General features: G+C 44.1%; 1 protein-coding gene across 12 annotated transcripts in view; it reads left to right on the top strand.

Annotated features, from left to right (window-relative positions):
• Positions 1 to 816: 816 nt before the first annotated feature.
• The window catches only part of tenm4 (teneurin transmembrane protein 4), a 143,481-nt gene continuing 118,582 nt past the window's right edge, over positions 817 to 25,715 (top strand). For 11 of the 12 annotated variants that reach the window (XM_035623486.2, XM_035623490.2, XM_035623488.2 and 8 more), the window contains exon 1: positions 817 to 1,209. The gene's annotated coding sequence lies outside the window, so the exon portion shown is untranslated. The remainder of the gene's footprint in view (positions 1,210 to 25,715) is intronic. The other variant, XM_047335741.1, reaches the window with a different exon arrangement.

The following is a 25,715-nucleotide window of genomic DNA, read 5'->3' as shown; positions in this document are numbered from 1 at the left end:
AGGTCGGGAGGTCTTGACATATAACTCTGGAAAGTTCCTTGGGCTAAATTCGGCACCTTATAAAAACAGCTGACCGAAAATTAAACAGAATTATGATTTTGCAGCAAAATTACTACTTTGTCTGACCAAGCATGTTGTAACGGTGACTTAGCCATGAAAACTGCCCTGAGAAAACTTCTGTTATGTTTTGACATGACATAACCAGAATTGACTTGAATGGAGTGATGGGACACAGTCAATCAGGCTACAGTGATAATCATGCAAAAGACAAAAGTCCAAAAGAGATTACAGAAAGTGTAGCGTCACGTGGGCTCTTCCAGTAAACACGTGTAGGGTTTAAGTGAAAATTCCAAAAACAGCAAATTATTCCAAAAACAACAGCATTACACCAGATTTACTAGCATGGCAGCATGTCATAGTGACATCCAACGATATATGCACCGCAAAATTGTATTCGACCTCATTTTGACTGGTCATTTGACTGATCGTAACTATGTATAGTCTCAATTTGTCATATTTCAGAATTACTGAGTCACAAATGTGCGCAGAAAATCTCCACTAGATAAATATGTATCTATGGAAGGAAAGTAAAACGTTGAAGCGGAAACTGCCGAGTACACGCGGGGCGATCGCCTCGTACCGAAGGGGGAGACAACGCGCCCGGAGCCGCGCGTCCCCGCTCCAAACGCGCAACTGTACGACGGCACCGTGTGGGGACCACGCGGGCGGGCGGCTGGCGCGTCACCTCGTCTCTTCCCACCGTGCGGCCGGACGGGACGGGACGGGAGGGGACGGGACGGGAGGGGAGGGGTGGGGAGAAACCATTTCACGCGCTTCTCCCGGAGGATTCGCACGACGCCCGGCTAGGTGCGCGTGCGGTGCGCGGTGCGCGTGCGGTGCGCGTTAATGGGCATCCTGGACGGCTGCCCTGCCTGACAGCGAGCAGCACCTTGGAAGAGCAGAGCGAGGAGGAGGAGGAGGAGGATTTTTCTCCCCCCCCCCCCCTCTACCGTGCCGCGTCGTGCACAATCCACTCGGCTACTATCAAACCCACTCGGAGGGAGGGAGGACGAGGACGGAGACCGAGTGAGAGGCACAAGGGATTTCTGTTGTTGTTGTGTTGTTGGTGCCGGGGTGGCCATCCCACGTTCACGTTGGTCAACCGCCGCCGGGACAGGGCCTGCTCCATTGGACGTCGTCTTCAGCATGGTGAGGTTCATTTTTTTCATTCAGATACACTGTTGTCGTCGCTGCACGGCAGCGTCGCGCAGCAGCGGGCTGGTGTCGGGGAGGCTCCGGTCACTTCCACTGCGGATGGATGCTGACGGGCGTTTGTGTGTGTGTGTGTGTGTGTGTGTGTTTCATTTTGGTCAGACTTTTATGTTGGATGGTGTTAAAGCCACCGCATGTGATGCTGTGCGTCTTGACGCGGCCAGGTCGGTGCGGCAGCAGCAGCGTGGCTCGTACCTGCCCCTCGCCTCTCCTTGGGGTTTTTTCTTACCACTCGCCTTCACCTCGCACTGTGCGGATCCGATCGCAGGCAGGGAGGGAGGGAGGTTATCCAACAACAGAAAAAGACCCATTGTTGCCGCTTGTGCTCCCAAGCAGGAGCTAAAGGGAGGGGGGGGACGTGTGGATGTGTGGTGTGAGACAGGGACACGAATAACGCACGGAGACGCGCCTCCTGAATTCGTAGGTGAGGGCTGAAGTTCCCCTGCTGCTGGACGGACGCTGCACTGACCACCATCACCACCACCACCGACGTGTCTCACACTGCCCCCGGACAACACCGTTGAGGTAATTTAAAGGCTTCGCGAGGAAGTGTAGATTCGTTACGGTTGGGATTAGGACATCCGACCCTTTGTTTCCTCTTCTCTTTTCTTTTACGCGAGTGAGTCCAAACTTGGCCGTAGCCTCCATGTCTTGTAGTGTGTGGATCGTAGTAGCACAGTGGTTGGTGTCAGGCTGCATCTGCTGGGCCTTGTGTGTAGATTATAGTTTTATGATTTAATGAAACAAAATTATAATATTAGAAAGAGAAAAAAAAAGAATCCCAAGGGGCTCTCCTACCTAGAAAATACCATGTTTTTCCACAAAATCAAAACAAATTACAAATCATTAAGTAGACACTTTTCTCTTTTCAAGTCATATCAAATTAAATCATGTCAATTTTTCTTTTTTTCCCCTAATGGGTTTTAATTTTTTTTTAAATATTCTGTCCTGTTGAATTTATTAGACAAAAGCTTTTCAAATCTGCGTCATCGCAGTGGGCTCACGACTGAACCAATGGAATTAAGTGAAATATATTAAGAAGACGTCTCAGTTTGAATGTTCGGCAGTTCACAAACATTTCAGTGTTGAAGGAGTAAAAGCGTGAGTTGGACCCCTGGGAGTCATTGTTGGGGCCCTACACGAGGCTTAAACCAGCTCTGCACTCTGATTGGGCAGGTTGAGAGACTTAAAACGCAGACACACACACACACACACACACACACACACCTCTGAGGGAAGAGATTTAGCAGTTGAAATGCTGGAAGGACTTTTTTTTTTCTCCCTTAGCTTAAGCTCCATCACACTAATTTAAATTATTAGTGGAGACTTTGTCCAGTAATTAACAGACGTATACCGAGAGTTACAGGGAGGTGTACTGAACTCCAGCCCAGGGGAATATTACACCTTTGTGCCGAATCAACTCTCATGAAATTCTCTCAAAAAGGGAAGTTTTCTCATAATTAACTGCGAGTTAAAAGGCATGGGTTGGGCCTGGTTCGCTTGTGTTATCCTCACAGCTGGAAATTAGTTTTTTGACTTTAAAAAACAAGGGAAATTGCCCTGTTGTGATCCAACTGAATAAAAAAAAAAAGTTTTTATATATTGAAGGAAAAAATACTGAGCTATATTTGAGTCTATTTGTCAATTCAAACTTTTCCCAGGGCATACTGCAGACATCCAGACCATTAAAAAAAAAAGTGTGTGTGTGTGTGTGTGTGTGTGTGTGTGTGTGTGTGTGTGTGTGTGTGTGTGTGTGTGTGTGTGTGTGTGTGTGTGTGTGTGTGTGTGTGTGTGTGTGTGTGTGTGTGTGTGTGTGTGTGTGTGTGTGTGTGTGTGTGTGTGTGTGTGTGTGTGTGTGTGTGGAACAGAGCTCATAAGTGCCACCATTGACCATGGTTGGATCCGTGACCTCAGATATCAGAGGTTAAATCCAGGGGAACCTAGGGGCCCTCCGTCCTCTATGGCAAGTGTTTGGCGGTGGCATCAAATGAGGAGTCTGGAGTTGTTAGGTCCCGTTGAGGTTAACCTTTGTAGAACAAGGCCGTATTCTCGGAGCTCATCTTTGTCGTGCTGATGAGCTCCGAGAAGCAGCCTCGGCACAAGTTCTCTGCATGATAAGAGGGGAAGCAATGCCCCCTCTGTGGCCACAAATGAAGAAATCTGTTGCTTATCCTTTCGCCTTTGTTGTCGCTGTTTCATTGTGAACTGAGCGCACAGCTATTCTCCCAAGGACAGGAAGGAAGATGACATGTAAGTTGCGGTTGGACCTCGTTACATCCCATAAACGATTGTTGTGTTCGAAAACTAACGCTTGGCAGTGTACGGGGGCCGAACGATGACAGAGAGGAAACAATGAAGTGCCTCGGTCCCGCTGGAGTTTTCCACGGGGATATTGTGTATGTCAAGCAATAATTGTTGTGAGAGACTGTACGGCCATCTAGGGAGGGGGAGAGGCTGCGTTTGAGGGGAAATGGATACTGTGCATGGTGAAGAGTGTGTTCTCTGTGATCTTGCGCGGCTCAGCGGGAAGAGCACGACAAAAAAAACAAAAACGATGCCACCATCACCGACAATAAAAGATCATTTGGCAGAAATCTTTCCTACGTGCTTTGCACAGCAAAAAAAAAAAGAAAGAAAAAAAACCTTGAACTCAAATTGATCGCCGTGTCAGGTTAATATTGACATATAAATTATGTATCGCGTTTTCCTGTTAATCTGTGATCCATACATACCTTGCTGTTTCAGCGCAAGCAGCGCTGAGTGCAACACAGGGAGAAGGTGGATTTTCTAGCCTGGAGCATTATGTTTAGTTGAAGCTGCAGTCTGTCGTCTTGTGATTTATCACACACAGAACTAATGGCTGGCTGTCACAATTACACCACTTTATTGGACATGAAAGCTGGGCACCACATTCCTTCTCCCCTGCCCTCCCTTTGTCTCTCTCTCTCTCACTCACACCCACACTCACAACCCCCTCATTTTCCCCCCCAAATGTTGACAGGACAGCTCCAGACTTTGTGTGATAAGTTGAGGACACTGCAGAAATCAAAAGCATGTCGTGTTACCCAGTGACCCACGGACTGTGGAAAAGCAGTTTCTCCTCGTTTGGATGGTCTCCATTTTTTATTCTCAGTACAGTTGATGTGGGTGGCGGCTATAAATGTGAACATGTACACAAACCTCAGATTTCAATTCAATTTTGATCATGAACCGCCAAATTCACGATTCACATTCACATCTCGCGGCACTTTACATTTGATTAAGTTTAAGACATTTAAATATTTCGAAAGAGAAACCCAACAGTTTCCACAATGTGAGGAGAAAAATGGGGGAGACGGGGAGATGGAAGAGAGGATAAAGAGGTGGGGTAGTGGGAGAGAGAGAAGAGAGAGAATAAGTGCTTTAAATGCTGCATCATCCTAATTGGACAAGCAAAGCAATTGTGGTGAAAGTTATTTTTGCTGCCATTGTCGACCCGACCTGGGTTTGAAAATAGATTCATAATGTCTGCGTGAAGTAACGTGTGTGTTAGGGCTTTCAGGAAGCTTCATTGACTTCTCGTGACGGTGAATCAAAAAAACGTAAAGTGACAAGCATCTTGAAAACCTTTTCAAAAGCTTAGGACTCGGCTGCAGAGCGGTCCCCAGCCAATTCCCCCCCCCCCCCCTTGATTTTGTTAGCTCCAAAATAAACATAAAGCAAGAACTTTGCTGCTTTAATGCTATAACCCTGCTGTGCCGACTTCTATGCACCAGGACCCTGATCACTGAGTAAACAAGAGAAAGACAAATTCTCTGGTAAAAAAAAAAGAAATGTTGGATTTGGTCTTTTTGAATCAAATTCACTTAGAGATTCTTTTTTTTTTTTTAAATTGGAAGGAGACATGATGGGAACAAGGGTACATTTAAATCTCCAATTTATCCCAAACAAATCAGAAGGCTCGACATCTCGATAAGGAGTAAGCCACCTGATTAACGGTGGCAAACAACCATTCCATTTTTGGTGGATATGTTATATTTGTGTCTGTACATTTCTTTCTGTCCCCCCCCCCCCCCCCCCCCAAACTATCAGATCCGTTTTTTTTTTCAAAAGAGCTGGAATCTTACACCTGTTTGGTCTCGGTAAGTCAGAATCACTCAAACAAAGTACTCGAGGAGCGAGGTAGGGGTTGGAATTATGCACTCGAGCCCCCAGACGCGGGGTAGTGTTTCTCCTCCGGGGAACGCGGCAACAGACTCCCCTTTGTGTCCGACATTTCATAGTACACATGTAGCAATTTTTAAGGACGACTCTCGTTCCTACGGAAGCAAACGGCGATCCGCAGGTGTGGCGCTCATTATCCTCACACACTCTACTTTGATATATTCTTCGCTGCCCAGTGGTTTTTGGAGCAATAGCTCCGTTCCAAGTTTTTGGTCAAATGTCACAACCCCGCCCCCCATATAATTTCAGAACAGCCTTAGAGCAAGTCACCGAGCAGAAACCTCATCCTCGGAGCGGACTGGGGCACTACACTGGTGGCCATTGTTCAAAGTCCCACTTTGTGCATTAATCCTGCATCTCTTGCATTAATAATGCAAACAGTCCTACGTGTATGTTACACTGAAGAGCCAATTTTGTATACCTCTTTGTGTTTTTTCCAAAGTAAAAGTCCCAGCTCAACAGACCTGCAATTTATTTTGTCTAAGGGAAAAACATTATTTATTTTTCTCTCCAAAACTCTCGATTTAATTTATAAAGAAGGAAGAATAAAATCAGTGGTTATTAAAAGAAACTTAACTTCTTCATTAGCTACAACTGTCGTGTCGGCAATTCATGATACAAGACTTGCTCTCGGAAGGCGCCCGATTATGACAACGGTGTGTGAAGAAATAATACAAAATGAGGATATTCCCTCAGGTGTATGGAGTATGAATTTGAAATCTCAGACGAGCCCAAGACCATAGCACTTTCTGCATTTCGATGGGGGAAAGGCTGCATCGCTAGAATTAACTTGGGTGGATATGTTAGGTGTGTCCACATGTGAGGTCTCCCTGGCGAGCGCAAGATAACAAGCAGACTTCCATCGAAGGCAAATTAGTTGGAACACATGGGGCGGCAGTGGAGAGGGGGGCAGTTGTGGAAAGGAAAGTTGAACAGTGGTTAAAGAGGCTGTAGATGCACTTCAAGAGGTCGTTGCTCTTCAGACTTAGAATTCCCCCGGAATTCCCCACGGTCTTAAAAGAAAAGAAGCAATCTAGGAAATTCTTAAAGCGGGTACTTTCAGCATGGCTGCGAAATAGAAAGCGCAGTGCATTGCAACAAGTCCGCCGAGTCATCTGTGAATCTTTTCTCATACATCAAAGGAGTTTAAACATGCGCAGAGAGAAATCCTTCGACTGACAAGAGTCTCACTTTTAAACATGGTTCTGGACCAGCAGTGGGGATGAGCAGCCATCTCGGGAGGGTCATTAGGTCTGATGGTTGCCTCTCATGGTTGTAATAATATGAGGCCATTTTGTAGGACCAGGTGCACTTAGTGGTGCATCCCCCTTATTCTCAGATGATAATGCTCCCAGCCAAGTGCATTCGAGAGTGTTTCCTGAACATCAGGGACTGCTCAGACGCTTTCCATGAGGGAAGCTCCGGGCTTGCACGTAGTGCAGGTTGCGAAACGCGAGACGCACCACGCTGCCTGTTTTTCTGAAGCCTTTCTAAAAAGTGTTTTTAATCACCTGTCATTGACAACTCCCGACGTTAAAAATGAGCTGCTGTTAGCTGAACACAAACCATGACCCGCGCGCTACCAGTTAACCGATGCAGTTTAAATTAATGAAAACAACTTACCCCGGAATTTGAAGTACAGCACCAAATTGCCTTCAGGCCTGCTGCTTTCTGTTCAGATCGCAGCGGAGTCATGTAGCCCTGGCTACGCCACCACTAGTTTCTCCTGCAGGATTTTCTGCTTCCAATGAAAGACTCGGTTCATCGGATTGGACAGCTGCTCTGAGTTGAACTCTTTTTAACTCGAGGCGGTCAGAGCGCTCATATGCAAAAACGCAGCGTGCAAAAAGATTATTTGTCCGTAGAAAACAACTGGATGCTTCTAGCTGCTAAATAACAAAAATAAAGAATCCCGTTTGATCGGCGTCTGAAAAATGTCAGCCTTGAAAAGAAGGCTGAAAAGACATTGTGACACTGTTGTGAATGTTTGTAAGTTACTGAAATCATGAGTTTGTCATACCCCGTAATGGCACAGATACTCAACCAAATGCTATACTTTTTGCAAATGCACACAAAACACGTTTTTGTTGCATTTAATTCATTTTTATGTTTTGTACGTAACCACTTCAGTGGAATTATGTTTCTCAGTTGAAACTAAATCATCATCAGTGTCTGCATCTGGTGTCATGTCAGACATTAAGACACAAGTTTAGATTATCTTAAACCTACCGTGTGCAATGCAAGCTCGGGGGTTTTGATGCTTGTCTTAGCCGACTTGTGTTGGTTAAGACAACGTTGTTTTACGTACATCACTACAGAGGTGTGGCAGGAAACACTCGGCTAATGAAAACATCTTTTGGTGTTTGCAGATTCCGCTCAAATGTGCAAATAAAACGGGGACGAGTGGGAGCAAATTTTGGATTTTATTCAGTCAAAGAATAAAAACCAAAACAGCTGAAAAAAAAGCCTCGAAAATGAAAAGTCAATGTCAGTGTCATCAAACGTTTTTCCTCAAATAGAGCAGATGTGGCATTGCTGACCTAACAGATCTTTGTGTTTGATTGCCCATCACACACTAAAAAACTCTCTCCACCGATGGAGCAAAATTGAGGCCGACCACTTCCAACCGCTCCAAACTACTGCTCGCAGACTCACTCTGTCCAACTGTCGGGTCAATGTGTTTTACAGCACCAGAGTTAAATGTTCGACAGAAAATCGGCCCACTCATGTTGTGTGTACGCCGCGGCCAGCTCCAGCTTTGGACAGCACATGAAGAGTAGGATGAAAAAATAAAAAAGCCAGTAAATTAATGACATAATTTCACCTTTTGCTGAACTTGACAACGGTGACATGAATAACAAGACGTCCAGACAGTGTTAGAAGGTCACATTATTAGGGTGATTTAGCCGACAGGAATCACAGCCCTGGCAGCCATCAGACTAACAATGTGGTATCTTATATTTTCTGCTTCTTCGAATGCCCCATCTGAACAGCCTCCCCAGTGGCATTTCATCATGACCAGGATAATCTTATGCAAGACGGTGAAACAGTCAATTTGCAGGTAATTAAACCCCAGTGATTTACAGTGCGGGAAAAGCAGCATATACTGTAAGGCTGTGGTCGAAATATCTGCGTAATGTTTTGAATGATGACACGGCTGCAGCCCTATCAGGGCCTTATCTATGTCTCAAACATATGTCGGGATTTGTTTTTAGCGTGCCTTTGTGGGCTGGCAGCTCGACGCATGACTATGGAATTTTGCCAGCCGCAATCTTTGAGGGCGTTGTTTCTTATGTAAAGGTTTAGTTGAATAATCAAAGATTTTGAATTGGAGTTTGGTGGCTTACAGTTCTAAAAGCGTGAGACCGATCTAGAGAGAACATGCACTCATTTCACATTGGGGTGTTGCATCCATGTTTTTGTAGTTCCAGCTGCCCATACTACGTGACATCCGATCTGTTGTTTTCTGATTTGTTGGGCGCGACAGAAAGAACTCAGGAATGTTTGTAATAATCATCATGTCATATTCCTTGTCTCATTAAAATGTTGTAATATAGCTGTCCCCATTTAATCTGAAAATTGTTTATTCCTTGTGCCAGTGTTTACAATAGTAACATGCAATTTTTATGCAATCATAATGCATTAATCAGCAATAGTAGATGTACTTGCTTTACAGCATGGCAATTGAAACTCTTGGATACTAGATGGCACTTGAGAACGAGGCCATCGGCACGACGAATTGGGCTTCACAACCATACTCCTGATCGGGGGAGGCCAACTGAAATCTACTACTTGACTCTTTACTCTGCAGCAGCATTGCCGATCTTTGTGAGGTTTTAACTTCGCAGTGCTCGACCTCAGTGCTGCATTCCCATCAGAAATTTTAAAGGGGAAGGTGCAGGACATTTTAGAAGCGCGTCTTACCCCTCACTGACGAAGCTAAAACATTAAACCATTTGCAGATCAGAGATCTCAGTGTCATTTGGATATGCAGACTAAAGGTGAGTTAGTTCAGCTCATGGTTAGTCTGTAAAATGTAATCCAAAGTAAGAAAATACACCCTCTCCAGCACAGAATGTTTACTGCTCGCTCCTCCCTGAACCTTAAGACAATTTAGGAATCGACATAAGAAAGACAAATCCAAGTCTACAAGCTTAGTAAGATTGAAAAAGATCAAGAAAAAACTGTATAGCCAACAAGGCAAAAAAGTTGAATTGACAACCAAAGTATGCTTTGTGGACATGCTACAGTTACCGTGACATTATGGGATGGTATAGTCTGCCTGTAGCCATCAGGATGGCTCTGGAAACATTTATTTTGCCGTAAGAGTGGTGAAATAATTTTGCGGCCTGTAGTCTGTGTCTCGCTAATCCAAGCAATCAGATCCCGTCTCAGGAAGGAAACTTTCCCCCTTTGATTGTGTCCATGTGCATGTCGCTTCATGGCCGGGGGTGGGGGGGGGGCAGCTTTACGACTGTTTTATGTTTTACGAGGGACGGATGACATGAGAACTTTCCTTCTTTTCAGTCAACATCTTTGGCCAAACTGGCTGACTGTAGTCTAAGACAGTACAGTGCTGTCGACAGAGCCCGCTCTTTTTTCTTTCTTCATCCACCCAGTCGCCAGAGTCACATTCATGACATGACATCATGATTGGGCCTTTTTTATTTATTTATTTTTTTTTTCAAGGTACAAGAGTTTTCAGTCCCAGTTCTTTCTTTACGTTTCCTTTTTTAAGCCTTTAAAACGAAATGACACCCGGCTCCACAGTTGTGCAAGTTATTGAATCAAATCGGAGAAAGTTTTTTTCTTTGTTCTGGCATATTTTTGAAACCTGCTGCGCACCTGCATAGGGAGGTTTTCAGGGGTAGGGGGGTGCTGCAAAGCCGTTGTCAATATATTTTGCAAGTGTTTGGCAGAAAAAGGGAGCGATAGCTCTCGAGGGGGCTGGCCTTAAGCTGTTACTCTATAAATATTAATAAAGCCCACCAGCCTGCCTGAGAGGACGCTAACAGTTTGCTCATGTCAGAAACTGGGCTTCGTGTGACAAGTTGTGAAAAGGATGATGAGATGACAAAGAGGTGGTAAGATGACATTTTGTGACAGGCCTCATTTTTCAAATATGAAATGCCATCACTGAAAATGGAAGCTGAGTCTGCTGACCTCTTCCTTACAAAACGGCGACACAACAAACAATACCCCTGCTGGGTTTTATGCTTGGTTTATTTATTAATTTTCACATCACCACACGGCAAACTGCATTTGTTTAAATAATAAAAGCATGAATGCATCACCTGCATTCATGCTTTTGTGCCACATTTTGCTGCAACAAAATAAATTAAATGAATACGTTACTGCCTGGAATGAACTTTTTTAACAGTGACAAATAGCCATCTTTGCATTCACTAGTTGATTTAATTTCCCGCTACTTTCTACTTTGGGGTTATCCGTGGGGATGCTTTTAAATAAGAGTCCATCTCTGGAAACAAAAAACCGTTACAAGAATCCCTACCGACCGCCAACACTAATGAAATGAAAATGAAACCTAGCCAAACCAAACCGCAGGACTATGTAAAAATCATTCATCTCATTCTACATGCATCTATACATTCTTTCTACATTGCATTTCACACTCCCATCTAACATTAATATTGGAAATCGTATCTAATGGTCTATGACTGTAAATTGTATGTGTGAAAAGAGGAGACTTTTAGGTTCTAGGAGTTGTTCTTTCGCCCCCAAATCCCTCTGGTCTGAGATCAGTTTGTTACATTTCAGTTGAAAGAAAACCAATAAGAACAACGATGTACACATCAGTCAGAGTATCTGTATACATTTGTGTACACTAATATTGAAAATTACAAAAAAACTAATTTAGGCTCTGTTATTTATTTTAAGAAACTAATTTGCTATTGTTCGTTTGGATGTAGATGAAAGTTGTAAATATCGCTCTACAGTTTATAACTAGATTGTTAGGTATGAATCATTTCTGTAATAGGCCATTTTTCATCACGGCATCTACTGTCCAAAATATACCAGTGAGTGGAAAAACTTGACCAGGGCAGCTATTTGTGGTCTGTCTGTGGATGGCGAAGAACCTCAGTTGAAGAGCTCAGGGAATATGTGTGTTGTCAAGGAAATCAGGTCCAAATGTTGTATACAGGATTACACACAGTTCACGACAAACAAAATAGAGGGGAAGAATAACTTCAAGTGTTCCGTTTAACCATACCGGCTTTAAATTGAAAAGAAAGGCCTGTGTTTCAAGTGTAGCAACAGTGTGCCACCCTCAGGCAGAATGTCCTGATGGAGGTGTTTTTTTTTATAGTATTTAAAGAGAAATTAGGGAAAATATGACCACATTCAACATGAAGATCTAGAGAAAACGGTCTCTCCTCTAAAATCAATGTAAATCCTCTAATTGTAGATATTCATGGGGCTGGGCTCATGTTCTGTCAGGCCATGAGCAGCTGGGATTTCCACATTTTTTCCACATCTCCACACCACTACAATTGTTTCCACACACAAAAAAGGTAGGAAGACGCAATGTAAATAGAAGTAGGCACGGTGGTGAAGTGTGGGATGTCGTGCCTTTGGAAAAAGCAACATCACAGTTTTATATCATCAGTCAATTTTTCAAACTCCGGCTGCCAAGTTCTGATGTGAGTTGCACATGTATACAGAGTGAGCAAAAGCGGGCATCAGAAGCAGAGCGGGGCAGAAAAAAAACCGAGTGACTCATCTCAGGATCTGTGTTTATTCGCTGCATTCTGCTCTGTTGAAAACCCCCCAGAACTTACTCAGGCACTTGGAAGCTTGTATCGTATTTCACTGCAACTGTATAGGAAGAAAAAATGTACGTGACATTACATGTTGTAGCTGCAGGAACAAGACAAACGGCGTAAAAAACAACTGCTTTTTAGAAATTCGTTTGGGGATTTTTTTTGTTCTTTTCAAATATAAACAAACATCCATAATATCCAAATCTCTTGAACCAGGTCTTTTCTGTTCAAACGGCACAGGTGCATATTTTTGAAATTCGCCCAGCTGTACACAAAGACAGTCAGAGTGCATCACTCACTGTGTGTGTGTGTGTGTGTGTGTGTGTGTGTGTGTGTGTGTGTGTGTGTGTGTGTGTGTGTGTGTGTGTGTGTGTGTGTGTGTGTGTGTGTGTGTGTGTGTGTGTGTGTGTGTGTGTGTGTGTGTGTGTGTGTGTGTGCGCGTGCGCGTGTAAAATTAAGCGACAAAGAGCGAGACCGAGAAGGCAGTTTAAACTGCTTGTGTCTAATTTGCACCTCAGCATCTGAAGTAAGACAGTGCTGAAGCAGGAGGCACATCAAACAGGCCTGTAGGACTCCAACAGCATTTTGCTTTGTGTGTGTGTGTGTGTGAGTGAAATGAAATAAAAACACTGTTACCGACAATCAATGTCTTTTTTTGTCCTCAATTCTTTTTATTTTTCCTCTAAATGGAAAATTTAAGGAAAGCCTGCCGTCTGGCATATTATTTATTTCTGCTCTTTTGGAGGGAACATTAAATTGTTTTTGTACTGTGACAATAACAGGCTTAATATGTGTTAGTGGATCAATATTGCACACAATAGACAGTGATAACTAGATTATAAAGCGTAGTGTATCTATTCATACATTTCAGAACATGAGATTTTGAAAAATGTGCAACCATTTACATTTGGTGTCAGCGCTGAACATTTTTAACAGGGTGTTGTAGATTGTTGTAGACAGCATAACGCAATTGTGATTAGCCCCGGTGCAAATACACATGCACGGACATATACATTCCAGACAATCGCAAAGCAAACTGCTTTAGGCCTATCTTTAATAACCACTGAACAAATGAAAGCACTGCAACTCCTGCCTACCTACGCCTACACAGTATGAATGAATGCATGCACGGCACCTGATGACACAATCACTTCATTCATTCAGTCCGTGCGCAGTCCGGACTCCGTCGACACGCACACCATAGGCATCCTCGATCTGAAATCATTTATACAAGTTTGACTTTAACATAACAGCTTAAGACAGTGCTTTTTAGGCTTGGAACTATTCTGGAACCGAGATCAAAGTCTGTAAACTCGTATCGCGATCCCAGATGAACGCGACACCCAGACCCGCTGCCACTGCTGCAGGCGCAGCGGCCATTACTTTACTATTGTAAGAGGACTCACAATAACTCATGTAAATCAAGAAATTATTACTCCATTTAAAGTTAGGTCAAGTTGTGTTTAAAAAAAACCACAAACTCGTAAAAATAAAATTACACTACATCCAACAGCATGTGTCACGCGACTACACTGGTCCAGTCGTGACTGAGTGATGGCGCCTGCGGTAACGGTGAAAGTTTAGCTAATTTAATTAGCTCAAGATGGATAATCCTGATGGCTAATGTCCAGTTCTTGTGAATGCAATATATCAGGAATGCCTTGAGGGGATTTTTATTACATCTGGCACGGACGTCCACTCAGAGTCAAGGATGACCTAATTAGAATTTGGTGGTCAGAGGTTAAAGGTCAAGGCCACTGTGACCTCACAAAACGCGTTCAGAATTCATATGCTAATTATGTGACCAGTTCACACACGCATGTCTACGAGGATATAACGAGGACATTTTATAACCGAAAGGTCAAAGGGTCAAAGACAACTTAACGATGACATCATAATGTTCCGCAGAGACACTTTTTCTGGCTGTAAATTGGTAACTGGATGGAAGATTGTGAGTGTGACATGTGGTCGGATGCTGAATAGTTGGCACTAACCTTGGAGGAAACTGGTCGCTGAGTAGATCTTCTTTGTTGCCAGGTGGAAAAAAAAATCAATAACATATAAGTGGTGTCTGGTCCGACATGGCATACAAGTGTGAGGTGGAAGTGATGTTCTGAAATTGTTAATACTATGTAAAGAGTACTTTGAATGATCTGATTAATTAAATGACCTTTGGACAGAAAACACTAATAAGCTGAGCCTCGCTGCTGAAGGAATCTACGGATCTTAGACACCATTTGGAGGTCCTCTGCATCTGCGTGTGACCTTTTACACATTAACGCAATATATTCTTGGATCAAAGAGCATATTCTTCGTTTCACAGCCAGCTTGTATTTTCAGACATCCTACTACTTGCAGGTCCGGGTATTTTGTTGCCGTTTTATATGTAGCGTGCACTGTTGAATAGGTAATGGCTTTGCCACAGCACGCATTGCATTGCATTCACTGTGCAGATCAACAGAGTTGCTCAGGGAACTTCCAACCCACTGACTTTCCCAAGTGCCCTCGCGCCTTTTCCCTGTTCTAGGCGTCCGCTTTAAAGCGGCACAAAGTATTTTTTATGTAAATATACATGCAACCTATCAGCCTACACCATTGAGTGGCACTGCAGAGTAGAAGAGCCCCCCCCCCGGCCTCCGGAGGGATGGCAGACCAGGAGACTGTTAAATATGAGAGCGAGCTGTGTGCTGTTATTGATGTCACTTTATTTTTTCAGTTGCATCATGCTGCAGTTTTTAGCCCTTCCAACGCACAAAATCAATTAGCCCCGTGTTAGTTTAGTTGCTCGCTGATTTTACGCTCCACTAGTGTTGCCACTTACTCATATGCTCTGCTATAACAGCTTGGATACTGTAGGACGAAGCCTCTCGCTCTCAGTCCACTTCCCATGTTGCGTGATTCTTATGCTCAATCTATAGTTCAAGTCACCTCATATTCAGCTGCCGTCGGTTTCCACCATGACAACGGGCCTCAGAAGCCCGCTGCTCCCAAAACATGTCGGAATCGGATTCCAGAAGCAAGTTGTCAAAATGTCACATTGCAGCTCGAAGTGTTAACAATAGCCAGGAGTGTATGCGGGTTCCTCAAAATGAATTATAGCACAAGGTCAGGAAAGCGAATCAGCTTTTGTTTCTTGTTTTCTCCATTTTCTTTTAGTATGTGAAAACATTAACTGTTTTAAAGCTCTGGCACATCTCTTGTCTGTCCCTCTTGCCCACTCTGCCACCCACCCACACGCTGCCTCGTGTCTGTGTTGCCTGGCTTCTCATTGTTCAATGCCGTGTTGTGTAAAATGAACAACCTGGTGAAAATGCTTTTTTGCTTTTTTGGGCTCATTTTCATAACAGAGATTTAGCATTCTTTTAAGTCTCTCCTGGGTTATTTTTCTAACCCTTCTGGACGGTACAGCATGTAGAGGCAAACACACGGGCAAAGTGGGCCCCGGTATCGCGGCAAAGTTGCTACCCCTGCAAAAGAGTTTGTCCTCGCAATAATGAGGGTAATTAATAGTGATGGCGCCGATGCGTGGAAATGATCACCAATGCAGAAAAAAGTGTCGGAGTAATCATTTATGTTCGTATTGTGATGAATTATTCCAGTGACATGACCTGTCAGTATTTTATTTTTCACCTAAAATGTAAAACAGGTGTCAAATAATATTACGTTATACAGGTCAGCCTGCATTTAATGCATGATATCTCCATACAGTTTTATTTAAATATCACACTATGACCTGATTCTGGCAGGTATTCTTGCTCTCAATCCAGGACTCAAGTTTAGGGCGTATGCGATTTTGTATTTTGATGTACAATCGTGCCTTCATGCTGGCTACAGCCGTGATCGGAGGAGCTGTGTTTTTTGGGTTGTTGGTCCATCCCATTCTCATGAATGTGACGCATCAGGAGGATTTCTTCACATCAGGGTGAAACCGCTAAAGCTCCAGCTTGAACTGAGTAGATTTCTGTGGTGAAAGGTCATGGGTCAAAGTCACTGTGACCTTACTTGGTCATAATATGACATCATAACACGTTTGTCTCACAGCCCAGTTGAGCCAGGGCCTTTCTGTGTGGACTTTACATGTTCTTCCCCTTGTCAGCGTGGGTTCACCGGGTTCTCCGGCTTCCTCCCACGGTCCAAAGACATGCAGGTTGGGGATTAGGTCAAGTGGAAACACTAAAGTGACCATAGGTGTGAGTGTGACTGGTGGTTTGTCTGTGTATTGTAACAGTTGTGATCGTGAACTGTGCATTTAAGTCAATCGTGGGTTGTGTAGTTACGATGGGAGCAGCGTCACTAGACATTGTGGAACCTCAGACACGCGTCGCTGTGTGCTGTGGAGCTAATGGCTGTCCGCCGCTCTCAAGAGCTCCTTTAAAACTCCAAACACGGACCCGAACCCGAACCCGTTACAGTATGTTGGCCCCGTGATGGGCTGGTGACCTGTCTAGGGTGAACCCCCGTCTCTCACCAAACGTCTGCTGGGACTGGCCCTCACCCCCGCTGTGACCCTTGAAATGGTTAAGAGGTATAGAGGGTGGATGGATCTCTAATTGGATAAATTGTCCAAGTGGTGATATTTTATGTCCAAAAAGTCAGAGTTCACTTTTACTGGGACATCGATATTCTGTGCAAAAAAACCCCCTTTTCGGACCACTGTTTACCACCATAACTCAGGAACAGAAGCCCCTGCAACTTGACTGGAAGCAAATAATCACTGTAGAATTGTTAATGCTGAGTCATTCATTGTTTTTTTGCATCTCTTTCTCTATTGCAATAATGTCAGTGCAGTGTGTTCCAGAAGATTTTTTAAAAAGTGGCATACATCCATAAACCGTAAGGACCACATGGTAAGACGTGTCGTTTTCCTCCAAAAACCTGTTCACAACTCTGCGTGCTCTGCAGAAGACGGTGGAGCTTATATCTGTGCTTATAAACCGTGGGAAGTGAAGGAGAGACAGGAGAAGGCATGAAGAGTGTCCGCCACTGCAGGATGGAAGTTCTATGCAGACTGTATTTGTGCCGGTGCGACTCAAAGCCATCAGTTACCTGTATTTTCTCTCCAAGCCTTTAGTATTCCAGGCGAGTGCCTCCATAGCTGAGTGGAGCTCCGTCTGGGCCTAAAATGTTGTTTTTGTTGTTTTTTTTTTGCTCATTGTTTCTGTACACAAACAGAAACAATGAAGGGCCTTATGTGATTTGGATCATAAGGGGGGAGGCTGCCGTTGTGCTGAGTTAGAAGAATATCGTCGTAAAAGGAAACTGCTGCGCTATGGTACACGACTTGACCCGTCGCAGAGATTATTTATTGCTGCCTGCTGAAAAGCTCACAACTCCATTTTTTTTTTTGTAGTTATTAACATCAGTTCAAGGACTGCTGTTGCTCTGTGGGCTGAGGACAATCTGTTCCTGTGAAAAATGTCAGTACCATTAATGGACCCAAAAATGAGGTGCGTTAAAAGTGTCTTTCTTAGGTCTGAAATAAAGTTGATATTGCTTTACAGCTAGGTTTGTTTCTTGATGAAAATAAAGATAAAAAAACATGAGAAACAAACTGATACGTTTCGAGAATAGATGATGAGAGGTGATGTTAACTAAATTCGTTCTTATACAGATAGTCGTAGGATATCATAGACAACTCGTTAATAATAATAGTTTGTAAATGTTCAAGCACTAAAAGGGGCATGGTCGGCTTTTGGTTGTTTTACAGTCCTCAAGTCCAGTGCATCGTACACTGTAGCCGAACATAAAGGTACAACAAAAAGCCTAACAAAACTTAATAAGGTAAAAAGAGACAAAGGGACAAGGAAACTTAAAGAACTAACTAAAGAACAAAAAGGAAGACAATTCATCTTTTAGTTTGTGATCTGGCCTGTTTCTGCCAGCAATGTCTGGTCTGACCTGCTCCTCACAGGAGTGCCTGCTTATAGAAGTAGCTTTAATAAGCAAGAGCCTAATCCCCTGCTTATTTAATCATCTCACAGAGATTGCCCATCTGTTTCTGAATCATAAAATATTATACATACAAATCAATCATAAAAAAAACCACACATTAAGCATGTTCTCTCACTACCACATTGCCCTGGAAATGCCACAGTAAAAGAAATGTGGATCACCTGAATGTAGCCATTTGTGGGTCTGAAGAAGGTACGTGGTTATATTAGGTGCATGAACGAAGCGGCGCATCCTGCAAAGACATTCATAAAAATGTTAAATCTCTACAGACCACTGTGAATATATGTGGGGCAAGAGGAAAAAAAAAAGAATGAATGCAGAGTTTGGAAGTAGTTGGAAGCCTCGTTCTTCTTTCATGAGCAGTTGTGGTGCGTGTCCTTTATCGCAGCACAGTTCCATTTAAACAGCCTATTGATCTACAAAAAAAAACCCCGGTTCGGTTTGCGTGAGAGTGATGATCTGCCTGAGAAATTTTCCACATCGGTCCGCACTCGTAAAAATATCTGAATCGGTAAACAAGCTTTGACCATTTCTCGTGTTGAAGGTCAAACGGCAAACGACCCAGTAACGTGAAGGATGATTAACGATATTCGACTTAATGAAGACGGTCCGAGATGGTGTGAAATGACGGGAGATCGGCCACAACAGATTGAACTCTGCTGTGTCTTGGGGGCACGTCTTTGTGTGGCAGCACTGAAAGCACTTGCACTCCTTCCTTTGCCTAGCTACATCACGATTATACATAAAGACATGGAGGAATTTTGTTCCGTCTCATAGATTTTTTTTCTCGTACACAGTCTTAATACGGGTTGCTTTAAAAAAAAATTCAATTTATTATTCAGAGAGAATGCGATTAAATAAAAATGGAGGTTCCGTAGCTGATTCACAATTAATGAACTTTGGAACAGAATTGGCCGCTACTCCGGTGTGAAAATGGCTATAGGAAAAAAAATGAATTCAAAGAAACAATATAAGTTAGTCTATCTTAAGGTGTTTTGCTGCACCGCTTCTTTTATGCTTCTCATGCTTTCTAAACCAAGGCAGCACCAGCTGTAAGTTCTCTCCTGCTATAATTGTTTTTTTTGTTTTTTTTTAATCTCTAATCTCTACTCCTTCGCATTTCTACAATTATGACCACAGGGGGCTCAACCTATGCCTGCATGATTTCATGGAAAGTAAGAGGAAAAGGTTTATATTTTAAATGTAAATTAGAGACTAATTCGATTGGCTGGCTAATTTGTAAGAAAGGGGAAAAACCAAAGAATGGAGGCAGTCCACTGATGCGAATCCTATTCTCCGATACCCGGAGAAGACCCACAACTAATGCAGCTGGAATTCTCAGTGGCGGCCTTGGCTCCGAAACTTCCTTTTATTTCAACGCAGCGCAGAAAACACACTGCGTGAGTGGGGCCTTTTTAAAAATGTGCATCATGGAGCTTGGATCATTGAGTGTTTCTTTTTTTTAATTTCTGGAGGAATTAGCAACGGCAACAGATGCAGATGACAGAACGAGAGAGTCAAATTCGGTCAGTTTGACGTAAAGGCAGCAATCAGGAGAAAGACAGGCAGGCATTGGACTCTCTCCTGCTGTCAACGGAGTTGACGCAAACGCCCTCCGATGAGTGTTCGAAGGAAAAACCCCTGCTTGTCTCCAAACTTGTAAAACACAGAGATGGTGTTAACATGCTTTGTTCCAGCACTGCTGCACCACCCCCACCTCCACACACACACACACACACACACACACACACACACACACACACACACACACACACACCCCTCCTCCACTACCATATCCAACCCCCCCCCCCCTTCAAAGTTGAGTAAACCTGCAGAGTCGCAGTGGAGGGAGCTTGGCCCTGATTTCAGTGCAGCGGAGGAGCCAGGGGGCCCAAGGGACACTCAGGTTACCAGCATCGAATCCTGCAGTATTAGCGGGGCACGGTGAAATAACAGCCTGCCATCTGGAACCTATGCTAAAGCCATCCTAGCCTGGGAGCGTTCAATCACACTGACCTCAATTAAGTGTTATTTGTGCTGTATTTTTTATCCACTTCTTCCCTTTTGCCTGCGGATCTTTCTTCTGTCTCGCGTCGAAGTCCCCCCCCCCCCCCGAAACGCACCGTGTCAGATCCGTCGGAGCGATGGTCAGAGTTTAGGTCCCCTTACCCACCCTCTACATGAGCTCACCCATTAAACTTAAACAAGCCCGACTTCATGAGAGAGTTTCAGGAGAGAGCACCTTAAGTGCATGGGGTATAAAGCTCGCCTTTGTGCCGGAGACACACTGCGTGGTATGCCGGGTGAAGAGTGGGTGTTTTTTCGGTTAGTCTTCAGGCCCATGACTCGACGGGGTCTTTCTTGACCCCACTTAAACGGGAGACAATGAGCGCACTTGAGCAGGTCTTCCCTCCTCTGAACCTGGACGCCTCTGACTCTCTACGCTAGTAAGGGCAAAATTGTCTATGCTTTACCATTGTCGGTGTGCTGTGAGAAAGTTGATTTGTTTATTCATGCTTTCTCTACATTTATTTCAGATTTGAATCCGACCAGACAGATTTGGAATTAGAATAAATCCCCCTCTGCATGTGAACTTTGAAATATAGCAACACTGCTCTGGTGTGAATTTGAAAAGGTTCTTGTCCTGCATACTCAAATTTTGATTCGGTCGCCCTGGCTACATTAAGCCTGGATTTACTACGCTTTCCAAAAAAAGTCACATTTAATGGCAGTTCCTTGCCACTTAACTCCTGACAAATTGGATGTGGTCTGAGTGGCAGACTTCTTTTGGTTGGATTCTTTACAAGCTATAGGTATAAGTTATATATATATATATGTATGTAAGTTGTCAGCATTTTAAAGAGAAATGTCGAGGGATCAAAGTTCTCTGTTGCTCCGACATATTTCTGTCATTTTCGATTCCAGAGGGGCCCTGTATGAGATCAGTTTGGATACAAAATATGTTTTTTTAACTTTAGGGAACGAAACCCAGAACCTGCTTCCTCGCAGGTCTTCCATCTGTTCCTTGTGATTGGTCTTTTTGCGAAAAAAAAACCCCCAGACAAAAATCAGTTGGTGCAGCATCACCTTTTTTGAGCAGCTGTGTTTTGCTTTTAGGGTATAATAATAATAATAATAATAAATTTCATTTCTAGAGCACAGATACAGTAAGCACAGATAGAGTAATACTCAGGTACATTTAGATATGTGGATCTTGTTTCTCTATGACCTCAATGAGGAACAATCCAATGGGGTTACATTTACCCAGTTTAAGAGATTCAAGATGCTAGATCTTATTGTTTGTTCAGATGTTACATTTCTGTTTTGTTCTTTGTATTTATAGAACATAAACTCTTGCTCATGTCACCCAGCGTCTCTCACTCTGACAGCTGCTTATACTGATTAGGTTGTGTGCAGAATGTCTGTTCACGATATCCGACACTGCATGAGTGTTTGCAGAATAAGGACATGATCCTAGTGAGTGAGCAATATTTATATGGTCCTTGTGGGCCGGTGGAATGTCTGCATTGAGGGCGCGCTATGGTTGAGTCAGAGATCAGGTCAGAACAGACTTTAAAAAAAAATTCAAAGACAAAAACGTTCATACAGAAATGAAAAAATCTAAATAAATAATTTGGAAAGCTGTTATTGCGGGATCTATATGGTGGGTTATAAATGTAAACACTAAAGTGCACTGAATGTTACAGCGGCATCGGTTGGCAGGTGATTGATCTCGTCCACTTTTTGCATGAAGGGATGTCAAAAATGCAGCAGCTACCAAGATTATGCATCATTTTTCAGGAAAGGTTTTCACCAGATTTCATGATTTTATTCTTTTTCGGTTTCGTGCTTTCTCAGAGGTTTAGTTTCTTCTTCATGCAGGGAAGAAAAGACACGAAAAAAAGTAAAAATATGGAGAGAAAAAACAAGATGAAGAAGAAATAACGACGAGGAGAGAAAGAGGAAGTGTTGGTAGTGAGGCATTTTTAACGTTTTATATAATCACTTAGTGATTATTTGTAAAAGTGTGATTTTGTGTCTCACCTCACACATTACCACATACAGTGAGCTCCAAAAGAAATGTGAGTCTCTATAGGAGCCTCTCTCTTATCTGTATTTACCTTTTGTGATGAGCGAGCACCGGTCAACACTTTTTCCTGGTAACGTTGTGCCACGCCGTCAGCATGTCACAGTGCTGACTGGCAGCCAAAGATGACAAAGAGATAGCGGCCGCACGGGCCGACATTTTTGAATTCCCTGCTAAACATCCCCTGCTATCAGTGACATGCATCTACAGTAGAGTCAACTCTTAAATGGCTATGTAGAGCACACGTCCTGAACAGGTGACGGGGGGGGGGGACGTCATCACTACTCCGACCACGGCGATATGTGAAAAATGAGCGAGTCAGCACCGGGGGGGGGGGGGAACCTCCATAAATCAAGTATTCTTACAATGAACAGGTTTGGGTTTCTTGTCCAGTAATGTATATTTTATCTTAAAACCTTGTTCCCTACAAATTTGACCATAACTAAAATTCAAGTGAATGAGCAAATGTCCTCTCCTCTTACGTTGTTGGAAAACAGCAAACAAGTATTTCAGCCCTGAAAGCAGCCCCCCCCCCCCCCCCCCCGTATCCATTTGGTTAATAGATCCATTAAGCAGCATGGCGTGAGTGGAGTGCGGCGGCTGTGTGCAGCCCAGGATGACGTGTTAATTCTGGCTAATTTATTACCCTGGGTGTCGCCGGGCAAGGAGCCCCTGACGGATCCTTTCTCACCGGGATCATCCCCAGCCAGGCGTCCGCGGGCAGGGCCCGCTCGAGCTGCGACTCCAGCATGCGCTGAGATCACATCCGCTGATGCAAGTGTGATGTAAAACCCCTTAGTGCGGGGGAAAAAAAAACAACAGCGAGGATGCACACGGTGTGGCACTATCGCAGGCTGGCAGTCTTCGGAGGTAGGTGGCTAAAAGCACACCTGTGGAGGGGGGAGAGAGGCTAATCAAATTTCCCCACAGTGTTATGAGCACTTGCTGGCTCTCATATGGTTTTTATTTATGGAAGTATCCTTTTCTGTCTAGGGCCGGGCCCTGATTAGATCATGGATGCTGATTGTGGCCTAGAGCTGTGGTGATCAATCCTAATTTATTTGGAGAATTAAATTTAGATACAGGAGGATGCAGTGCCCTGCCCTGGTAGATGAAAGGGCATTTCCCTCATATGCATCAACAATCAAGATACAGGAATGAAAAAAAAAGGAGGAAGTAGTTCACTCTCATTTTGTTTTGGTGCGCGTTTTAATAACATATATCACGCAGGGCTTTTGTAGAGGAATAAAAGCTGCGTTATACAGACAGACAGTGGATCAGCCATAATAAAAAATAAAAAAAGGAAACTGCACAGGCGCTTTTTGCGAGCCTCAGCAGCGTCTAATGTTCAGCCGTCGGGATCAGATAGTACAAACCTCTGGCACCTTAGAGGCAGAGGAGGGAGATTGTTCAGGTCAAACGCAGCACTGCCAAGCTACCTGTCGGCCATTTCATGTCATAATGAGTTAGGGGCAAAATCAGCATACACCGGCTCTCGTTTCCCCTGAGACGTCCTCTGCGGATCCTCATCTGTGCTGTAAGAAAGGATGGCGAAATGAATTTCATTCTTCTCACTCTCTATGACAGAGCACGGTTGAGCATGTTGTGCTTTCGGCACTGTGTGTGTGTGTGTGTGTGTGTGTGTGTGTGTGTGGGGGTGGGGGTGGGTGGGTGGGGGTGTGTGTGTGGACGGACAGTGGGCCACTGCAGCAGCCACGCCCTCTAGACGTTGCATCTTTACTGCCCGAGTTATCATCCAGTCGCTGATGAAGCTGCCGAGTGATTAGCCCCACCCAGAGGCTGCTGAGACGGGAGATGTGGGAGGTGTGTGGTTGTCAAAGCAGGGCTTGCAGAGATGACTCAGTCAGGCACTTAGAGTAAGATCATTACCATGCAATGGAACCCTCTGTCTAGCGTTTGCTGCGTGTGCGCTTTTTTTATTATTGTTTATATTGAACAGCCGCAGGTTTTACTGTCTCTAACAAAAACCCTTGTGCTCGCCACTTGTTGTGCATGGGGTCATCATATGGTTCTCTATGATTCTTCGTCGCCGGTCTGACAGGTTGCCTGATTCGTTCTGCAAAGCCCAGCTACAGAGATCCGTATTGATGGTGTTTTGAGGAAACCTAATTGCTCACGTTTATTTGATTGATTGACAGGCTTCTTCTTGGAACGTATATGACATTTCCTACTGCTCGTTAATTTCCTTTTAATCAGGGGAGTGTGAGTGGGGTTGATCTCCTATTGGTGGCCTTTTAGTTGAAAATGGTCCACTGCAGTTCTCCTATTTGTCGTTACCGACGTGTCCGCCCTTACTGCTGTCGCCTATAGCAACGGAGCTGCAATCGCCCGCCGTACGGGAAAGTCTGTGCACAAATACAGTGTTCGCTTCATCGGTTCACACAGTGACATTCAGATGGACAACAGCGTGACCGATACAACTGTACTTTATCAGTGCTCGACAAAAACAGTTGTTTCAGGGAAACTCAGCAGCCAGGACGCTTTGTGTGATGTAATGTAATGCAGTGACTTGGTTCTCCCTCCTGAGGCTTTAGCTCCTGCTGATTCGAGTGGTGATGAGTGATTGGATGACCTTACTCAGTCTGTGATCTTTTCCAGTGAACTTCCCTACGCTGCGCCTACACTAGTTATCATGAGAAAAAAACTCTGGATCCCCGTCGCGAGCGGGTTGTAAGTGGTATCCAGCAGCACGAGAGTACAGTGCCATCTCGCAGTCCCTTTGAGGAGAATTCCTCAACTCACAGAAACTGTTCACAGAAACGCAGTGGGCAATTAATGGCCTTGTCCTCCCGACCTGTCCGCTGCAGCTTGTCTGCCGGGATGCCAGAAATCTTTTCACAGCTCTAAATAAAGGAGTGACTGCACCCGCGAGGCTTTGAGGACACGTTCACATCCGATACACAGAGGGCGGCGCACTTTTGAGGGATGCACGTGACGACGTGCTGTATGTTGTGCACTGTGAATACAGACTCCTTCCCTTGTCACTTGTTTCTGGCCTGGTTGTTTGCACAGGGGGCAGGGAAGGGAAATCCAAACACAGGTGGTGCCTTGTGACAGATTTCAGACAAAAGTCTGAGGCCACGAGTCAGCTGACAATCTGTCTCGGCGCTCGAGTCTAGACACAATCCGGCTTTTGCTGCATCAGTTTGATTTGCTTGTTGCTTCTTACTGTTTTTCTTCTCTTGATTTTTGTCACAGTGTAAAGAGGTGTGTGTGTGTGGGGGGGGGCATTGAATGACACCGTATGTGTTTGGACCAGTCTGCGGCTTATTTCTGTCTTTCTTTTAACAGATTCTTGTTTATCAGACATGATACATTTCCTTTAACAGTGTATCAGTGCAATTTACACTTGCATCATGGTGTTGCACTGCTAAATATTATTCGCTTGGATCCAGGGA

Source organism: Scophthalmus maximus, chromosome 11 (assembly GCF_022379125.1).
Source record: "Scophthalmus maximus strain ysfricsl-2021 chromosome 11, ASM2237912v1, whole genome shotgun sequence".
Lineage (NCBI taxonomy): Eukaryota > Metazoa > Chordata > Actinopteri > Pleuronectiformes > Scophthalmidae > Scophthalmus > Scophthalmus maximus.
Note: the sequence above shows the minus strand (reverse complement) of the source record. Positions and strands in the feature narration are given on the sequence as shown.